The following is a 9,011-nucleotide window of genomic DNA, read 5'->3' on the forward strand; positions in this document are numbered from 1 at the left end:
CAGCTAAAATATGGATGGGAACAGTACCTGTATGCTTCTCAAGAATATGTCTGTAGTGAGAGATGTTGTTACCTAAAAAGACCACTAGGTGTCAGACTAAGACCATGTTTTGTCCATAGGGGAGCCAACTGTTTAGACTCACCATGACGGAAAGATAAAAACCCTATATCCATATATTAATTTAAAGTTAAGAGTTTAATATTAGAACATTAATGAAACATTTTAAAACAAATCTTCTTCACTAATCTAATTATCTATTTGGTTTTCTTGAATTAATTATGTTAATATTTTAACCGAAAAGTGTATCACTTATTTTTGTTATCCTGATTATTGCTTGATGGGATGATACATTGAATTTAAGTAATAATCAGGATAATAACAATAAGCGATACACCTTTTTTAGTTAAAATATTAACATAATCAGTTCAAGAAAACTAAATAGATAATTAGATTAGTGAAAAATATTTATTTTAACAAGTTTTATTAGTGTCCTAATATTAAACTCTTAACTTTAAATGAATATATGGATATGGGGTAGCTATCCTTTATCTTTCCGTCAAGGTGAGTCTAAACAGTTGGATCCCCTATGGACAAAACATGGTCTTAGTCTGACACCTAGTGGTCTTTTTAGGTAACAACATCTCTCACTACAGACCTATTCTTGAGAAGCATACAGATACTGTTCCCATCCATATTTTAGCTGGATTCCTACATATATCAAAACATTTCAGCCGTTTCATTATTTATAACAAAATAAATAAATAACTTATCCACTATTAGCCTACTTTTGTCCAATTTTGCTATTTCTAAAATAAATCATCACATCAGTTTATCACAACTATTTAGATAATAAAATAATCTATAATTTTTCAGAATGAACTTTTTTGTTTATTTTTAGAACACCAGATACAAACTCAAAGTAAAAATCCTTTACCTCCAAATGCCTTATACTGATTTAAGTTGCTTCTAATTTTTCAGGAAGGTAAGTTAATACAATTAGACACCCTTTTTAACAAAATATACACCTAACAAAACCTAATGTATCTCCTTAGTACAACAACTTCCCCAACTAATCCATGTGTACCCTTTGAACACATCATTTCACCCTTAATTTACTGGTTGGAGTTGAGGTCATAGTAAACGTTAAAACACCTGGACGTGAATATGATAAGATTTATTTTATAATCCTTATCTTTAACCCTCATCATGTACTTAAAAGTAGTTTTTAAACCCTAAAGCACCATCTGCACATCCTCTTGATGAGAAAGACAGGATAGTCTTAAGGGAGCCAGTTGGGGTCGATTGACGTAGTCTCATCTCCCTCTTCCAATTCCTGTTTGTTTAATGTTTAACACTTTACATTTCATTCTTCCATGGGGTTGAGGTTTAGTTTTACACATATAAACTATATTAGTACTCAAGACAAAGCAACTATTTTAAGATTTATGGTTTTTCTCAATTTAGAATCACACAGATCCAAGCATATTTGTAGACTATTTAAATAATAACCTGAATAAACTAGATGCAGAACTCCAAACGTTAAGGATTAACCAGAATACAGATGTCTAAACCCTAATTTTGTATCCCTCCCAATTTATATTTTTTCCCCATTTCATCACCTACACATTCCTTGGATGTTAGGGATGATATGAGGGAAGTGGTATAGCCAGTTAGGGTCGATGGACGTAATCACATCTCCCACTTCCAAATCCTTTTTGTTTAATACTTAACCATTAACATTATGAACACACATATTGGGATTGAAATTTGGGTTTACACACATAAGCTATATTAGTACTCATGACACAGCAACTACTTTAATGTTTACGGTTATTCTTAATTTAGAACAACACAAATCCAAGCATATTTGCAGATTATTTAATTAATAACCAGAATAAAATAGATGCAGAACTCCAAGAGTTATGGATTAACTAGAATATAAATGTCTAAACCCTAAATTTGGATCCTTATCTAGAGAGTTTATATGAGATATAGCTATAGCTTATATGAGAGTTCAACTTTAGTGGCTGTGAAAGCTAGGGGGTGGAGATGATTATAATAGACCGATGCCACTTACGTCATCAATACTGGAAGTAAACAGATACACCGCCATGTTGGAAGGCAAGAGTGGAGGCAAGAGAGTGACAGACTGTGTGTTTAGCAGCTGCTTTATCAGTGATAAGATATTTTAAACAGGTTATTTGTGACAGTTTATCATTTACATATGGTAAAATATTTTCAAGGAGTGAACCCTGATTTAAGGCAACACTATGCTGAGTAACTGGCTGTGATTGATGGGTTTGACCCTTAAAAAGACACGTGCTGAGTGGGAACAGGAACACCTAACATTTATAACATTTACATTTTTCAGATATATTACATACCAAAACAATCATAATTTAGATGCATAAACACATCTCTCTTTTTTGCCTTTTTTCATACTGATACCACAACACAAAGTAGACCTATGGTCACCTGTTGTGGCTCTTCAGTCATGGTTCACAGCTCGGCCTGGACGCCGGTGCTGTTAACCTGTGGACCCAGAACACTGGACGCTGGAGCCGTGTCCCGTTTGAGCTCCGGGCACAGCGCACAGCTCGGGCTCCAGGTCCAGCCCCAGCCGGCCCTCATGACCGAACCACAACCCAAGAACCGCAATATGTACCAAACTGTGGATAGCCAGTACCATCCCTGCTGTTCACCACTTTTAACGTTTATACATAATATACAGCTGACAGGTGACTGTGGGTCCACTACTGTACTCAGTACTCTGTCTCTGGGCACTGAGTTCCTTATATTTTTCTCGCTGGTTGGTTAAAACAGACGGGATCTTGTAGAAAGACTTCTCACCATGTCCCGCTCTGTTTGAGCAGCCTATTATTGCACAAAAGTTAACCATGACTACAATTATTAAGTACAATTATCTGTCTAACAAGCTTGGCACTGCTCTTTAGAGTGTATAAATAAAGGTGTATTTATATAATAAACATTTGATATAGTGCATGTTTTTTTTTTTACATTAGTAATTCATATTGCGCATAACTTTACATTATTGTTGGTAATAAATTAATTTAAGCACCAAAAAATCTGAATAGCCATTTGGGAGTCGAAAGAGCCTGCTCTTTTTAGTGAGCCGAACCAAAAGAGCCGATTCTCTAAAAAGAGCCAGAATTCCCATCACTACTTTCTAGCTTGTGGGTTGCCTTCCAATATGGCCACGTAAACATAAATCACGTGACCCGTGACGTCCTGTGGCATCGGTCTGTACTAGAAAACGCAGCTTTTTATGCTGTTAAAAAGTGACACAAAGTGGCATAAAATACGACGTTCTGAAGAACCAGAAGTTGGCGTTTTTTACGCCGCTCTTGAAACACTACATTATGCTGTAAAAATCAGCTTTTTGTGGGAATTTACACTGCATTTTATCACGTTTTGCTGGTTTGGACGGCGTTTTTTACGGCGATTTTAAGACCAGACGTGTTCTGGGAGGGGCGAATTGTGATAGAGCTGGCCTGCCATACCACGCTGCACCCCCGCATCTTTTGACTGCTCCTCTAACTTGTCAATCAGCCACCCCTGCACCAAATCAATAACTGGGGAGTCCTTGCTCCTGATGTCACCAGCTGATGTCCCCCCAAGTCTCACCACAATACATGTGGTCAAACATGTAGCATCACTGGAAAAACACTGACAAAACCTACTTTTCATAAAAAGATATGTGTAAAATTAGAAACTACCGCGTAATGTTTGGTTTTTTGTTTAACTCATAAAGACCCAAACATCCACCATCGACCAAAACCATCTACTAATCTAAACTGTTTAATACCTGTTGATCCATTAATCCCGTCAATACATGTAAATAATTGGTGTAAAATGCGGTTTGTCATCTTTCATGGTCATCAGATATGACCCATTTGGACGTTCAGAGGCTCCGTAGTGAACGTGGAAACGCCGTCGCCTTCTACAACGTTGATTCACCAGTAAAACTCATAGAGTTGGATCAATGACAGTCGATAGAGATGCTTGGTTTTACATTCAATTATTGATATATTGGCTGAAAAAGTCACTTTTTCTTCTGTTTTCTCTGTTGTGATAAAATAACCCTTGAATTTACTCTGAGCTTGTATGTGCATCTACAAGATCAGTGAATTAAATATAGAAAAATATATGATTTACACTGAAAAAATGGTAAAATACAGAGGCTAATATTATAATAAATGGTGATAAATCACTTCAGAAAGGTTAAATAGAGAGAAAAATGTATTTGGGAACTGCCGCTGGGTCTTTTATGGGTTAAAGTTCTGGTAGTTGTGATAACAAGCAACATGCATATGAAACAGGAAGAGGTTTTTGTTTTTTTTCATGATCATTGACTGAACCTGTACTTTCAGAGTTGACAAGACCACAGCAATGAGTTTAAGGCCAAGCAAAAAAAAAAAAAAAAGTCTCAATCGCATCGCTACAAGCAAGAGTGTCAACTACCTAACCAACAGCCTAAGCACTTAGTACATGGTGAGTCAGTGCCAGAACATGTCACATTGTCAAAGGCATCATGTCTGACAGGCAGATGAATGCTGCATGGCATTCTATTCTGCTGGCGCTCACTATTGATGTTGACAACATATCTGACGAACAGGCAGAATTCTGTCATTAGCGGCCACTAATTCATGCATAATGAAATATGCCGAGGATTATTCTAATGTTCTTGCATAGTAATGTGTCTGTGGAAGTTTGCGTGGGGGGTATTTTTTTGGTTCCAGCAGAGCATATCGCAGAGTCATAATGAGATTAAATAACATGGTTAGCTTAGCACATGTCAATATGCTCATGGATACGGTGGGAGGACATTAAACAATTTGCCACGCCTGTGCATCACTCAGTTTAATGGAAATTAACAGGGAAACAAAAACAAGTGGTGAATATACAAAAAAAAGCTAATGGTTTTTAAGAGTTATTTCACTATTCTCTGATGTTGTGACGTGGATCAGTCGAGGCTCAGTGCCAAACGCTTTCATTAATCTGGTTAGCGAAACAGATTGCCAGCAATTCCGTTTACTGTACTGACGTGTGTCTGTTAACACGTCTAAGCTCTGAAAAGCTGTGAATTCATTGTGCTTTCTGTCAGAGTCCCATTTAAATTTGTATTACCATAACAAGACAAAAATGCTTAGAAATCAAACCTAATACTCTGACAGAACACGTGATAAGGCGCAGGGATGCAGAAATAGTCACACAGGCAGTTATTGTTAAGTCTAAAGCAATCAATTACAGATTAAACATGTGTTTCAAAGTAGCTTAGGTATACCAACCAAAACACGATACGATGCTTTCAACAAATAAGACCTGAAATGTTGACATGATAAATTAACCGCCTCCATGCATGAAATGCTATTTTTCATTTTAATGGAGCGACAGATTCCCCCCTGAGCAGATATAACTCATTTGTTCACTGTCATTTGTTCTTCTCTTCATTAATGATGCTTTTAATACTTTGAAGAGCTGCTCTCTTTAGCATTGATTAGTCAATGCTAACATAATCAAGACAATAGATGTAAAGGTGAACAGCTATAAAAACAAACAAACTAGAATTTAAATACGCCAATTTGAGGTTTTTAAGCTGTTTTTTTGTAAGTGGTTCAAAGTTCAGTGTTGTCTTAGATACACACTGCTGAAAACATATATGATGTGCTATGATATGGTAAACTTTATTTCAAGGTGAACAAAAGGCAAAGAGAAACTACGAATTTAAACAGAGCACTCCTAAATATCGAAGGCAACAAGCCAACAACAACAGCAAAAAAAAGTCACACAATGTACAACTTCCTCATCGTGGCTCCTCAACAACACTCGGATATAGACATAGACATTGTAACCCATGAAGACCCAGTTCTGCTTTTGTAGCAGTTCCGAAATGAATTTTTTCTCTCTTTTTGTCCTTTCTTAAGTGATTTATGGTATGGTATGGTATGGTATGGTATGGTATGGTATGGTATGGTATGGTATGGTACACAGCAAATTTGTGGAGTAAAATAATCTGGAGTCAGGTAAAAAAGAGTCAAGAGTTAAATTTCTGGAGTTCATTCTGTACGTTTAACTCCAGCTTGTGTCTTTAATGGTGTCATTTTTCAGGGTACATTTACCAGGTGAGAAAGAGCATGATTGAAAACCATAATGGATGTTGATTTCTGAACAGAGCAACAGAGAAGACCAGTGTGCTCATGGACGTCATTGAGGCGTCGTATAAGTACCATTTTACTTCTGAAACAAGGCTATTTTTATTAGGCTGGAAGGAACTTTCTGTCAGCTCTGTCAGTATCTAAATGTGTATATTTCTGTTCGGACCAACTTGCTAACCAGCTGCTAAAATTACCTCTTGCTGCAAACTTAGAACGTCGAACATGCTAATTTTAGCTCGACAGCTTCCTGCATTGTAGGCTTAGGTAATTCATACAATTCATACAAAAGTTGAGAGCAAAGCTATTGAACAAATAGTGCATGTCATGGTGCACTCCTGCGTTGCCACAGACCCCTCCCTCAGACTCATTATCAACTTCACCTGCTGGCACCTGTCACACCTGGAGCAGATCTGCATTAGGAGCCCATAGAAGCACCTCCTCTGCTCTGGTACGGTGCCAGATCATTGCTGCTGCTGTCACTGCTTCAGACCTCCATAGATGTTCATCCCATTTCACTTCAGAGCCATAACCCGGACTCTCACCGTCCTGATCCTGTCTTCCCATGGACTCTGATATTTTCAAACCCAGATTTTGTCTCATTCTCATGTATTGTTTTATGATAATAAACCCATTTTCTCCCTTCAGCACCGTGCGTATGAGTTCAGTCTTTCACTCAGTCGTGACAGTAACTGGCTAAAACAGCAACAATGTTGAGCTGTTTCCTTTGTTTTACTTTTGTTCAGGCACCTCAAACAAATTCATGGATTGTCTCCTGGGCTATTTATATTGTTGAAAGAAAGCACTTCTTGCAATAGCACTTTATAAGCATCTATATAGCATGTGGTAGAGCACACTTTTCAAAAAAAACAAAAAAACAGCTAGTCATTAGATGGTGTTTTTGTTTTTGTAATCATTTTCACCCCCCCCCCCCCCAAAAAAAAAAAAAAAAAAAATTAATTGAAATATTATAGTAACTCTATTTAATGTTGAATATTAACCCCCATTAAGTGTTAACATATTAACTCCATGCCAGAGTTCACATAAAATGAATTCCAGGCGAGAGTTGTGTTTTATTCTACATGAAATTAGTTTTTGTAACTCCCAGAGGAGTTCAATCTTAACTCCTGAAAAGAGTTAAAAGATCAACTCTGAGAAGAGTTACTTTAACCCTGCTCTAGAGTGTGTTCCGTAGTCTCGCATGTACATTTAAATCAAGTTGATTTTAACTCCCACAGAGTTTATTCCAAAGACCAGAATTTGCTGGGTATGGTATGGTATGGTATGGTATGGTATGGTATGGTATGGTATGGTATGGTATGGTATGGCATGGTATGGTATGGTATAGCGGGGCAGCCATGGCTCAGATGGTAGAGCGGGTCGTCCAATAACCGAAGGGTTGGCGGTTTGAATCCTGCTCAGTCCATGTGCTGTTGTGTCCTTGGGTAAGACACTCCACCCTCCTTGCCTCCAGTGCTGCTACTCACACTGGTGTATAAATGTGTGTGAATGTTCAGTGGTGGTCGGAGGGGCCGTAGGTGCGAATTGGCAGCCACGCTTCCGTCAGTCTGCCCCAGGGCAGCTGTGGCTAAAAATGTAGTTTACCACCACCAGAGGGGGAATGTGAGAGCGAATGAATAATGGATCCACTGTACGTGCTTTGAGTATACATTCATAGAAAAGCGCTGTATAAATCTAATCCATCATTATTATTAGTAGTAGTATAGTACGGTTTTATTTACACAGGGACAGTATACAACAATACACTGACCTAGACAGAGTCAGAGGAAAGATGCTTGGTGCCAGGTTATAGCATAAGTGCTAATTTACACCTGTAGTCCCTGGACAGATTGATGGTTAAAAATAAATCGATAATGACAGAGTTTGGACCAATTAATAAGTTACCACAGAACAAGGTTACATATGTGTCATATGTAATCTGTCATATGTAACCCCCCCCCCCCCCCCCCCCCCCGCCCACACACACACACACACACACACACCATCATGGGTTCAAGAAAGAAGAAGAAAGAATTGCAACAACACATCATCAGTAGGGTAAAACTAACCTGTCTCACGACGGTCTAATCCCAGCTCACGTTCCCTATTAGTGGGTGAACATTGTTGTCATTCGGAGCCACATTCATCCCTAATGTGTACAGTCTTGACTTGATAGTAGCCATTTCTTTGTCAGGCGTGCAAACATTTGAAATCATGTGCAGGTTAGAATATCTTTTGGCAAATTGTTCCAGCAACTTACGGATGATTTAGTGAGTAGTTTTTTCTGAGGTCAACAAGACAAAACCTCTCAGAGGACGAGCAGCGCCATGAATAATTTTAATGAGTAAACAGAGATTAGCATATTTCAAATGGTTTTCAAAATTCAGAAAATCATATTTTAGCAAGAATAGAGCGATGGTGATACTGTCTAGATTTCTTAGCATGAATCTTGACCACACATCTATATAATGTATTAACAGATTTCAGAACTGTTTTGCACGCCTGCGACCAGCAAGTCACACAGTACAAAAAATGTGGCATTATCATAGAGTTTAAATACATGTCACCATTATCACCATTTACTCTGTTATCCTTGTATTTTGCATTTTTAAGTGAAAATATGGTATTTTCCTATATTTAATTTATTGATTATGTTGATGTTCATTAAAGCTCAGATTAAAGTTGAGGGTTATTAGATCCAAAAAAAGAGAAAATTGAAGAAAAATATACATTTTTCTGCAAAATCTATCATTAACTGAACATAAAAAAGTCTCCAGCCACTGTCACTTATGAAACTCCATGGGTTTTACTGGTGAATCAATGCAGTAGAAGATGACG

Source organism: Sphaeramia orbicularis, chromosome 16 (assembly GCF_902148855.1).
Source record: "Sphaeramia orbicularis chromosome 16, fSphaOr1.1, whole genome shotgun sequence".
In the NCBI taxonomy this organism is placed as follows: Eukaryota; Metazoa; Chordata; class Actinopteri; order Kurtiformes; family Apogonidae; genus Sphaeramia; species Sphaeramia orbicularis.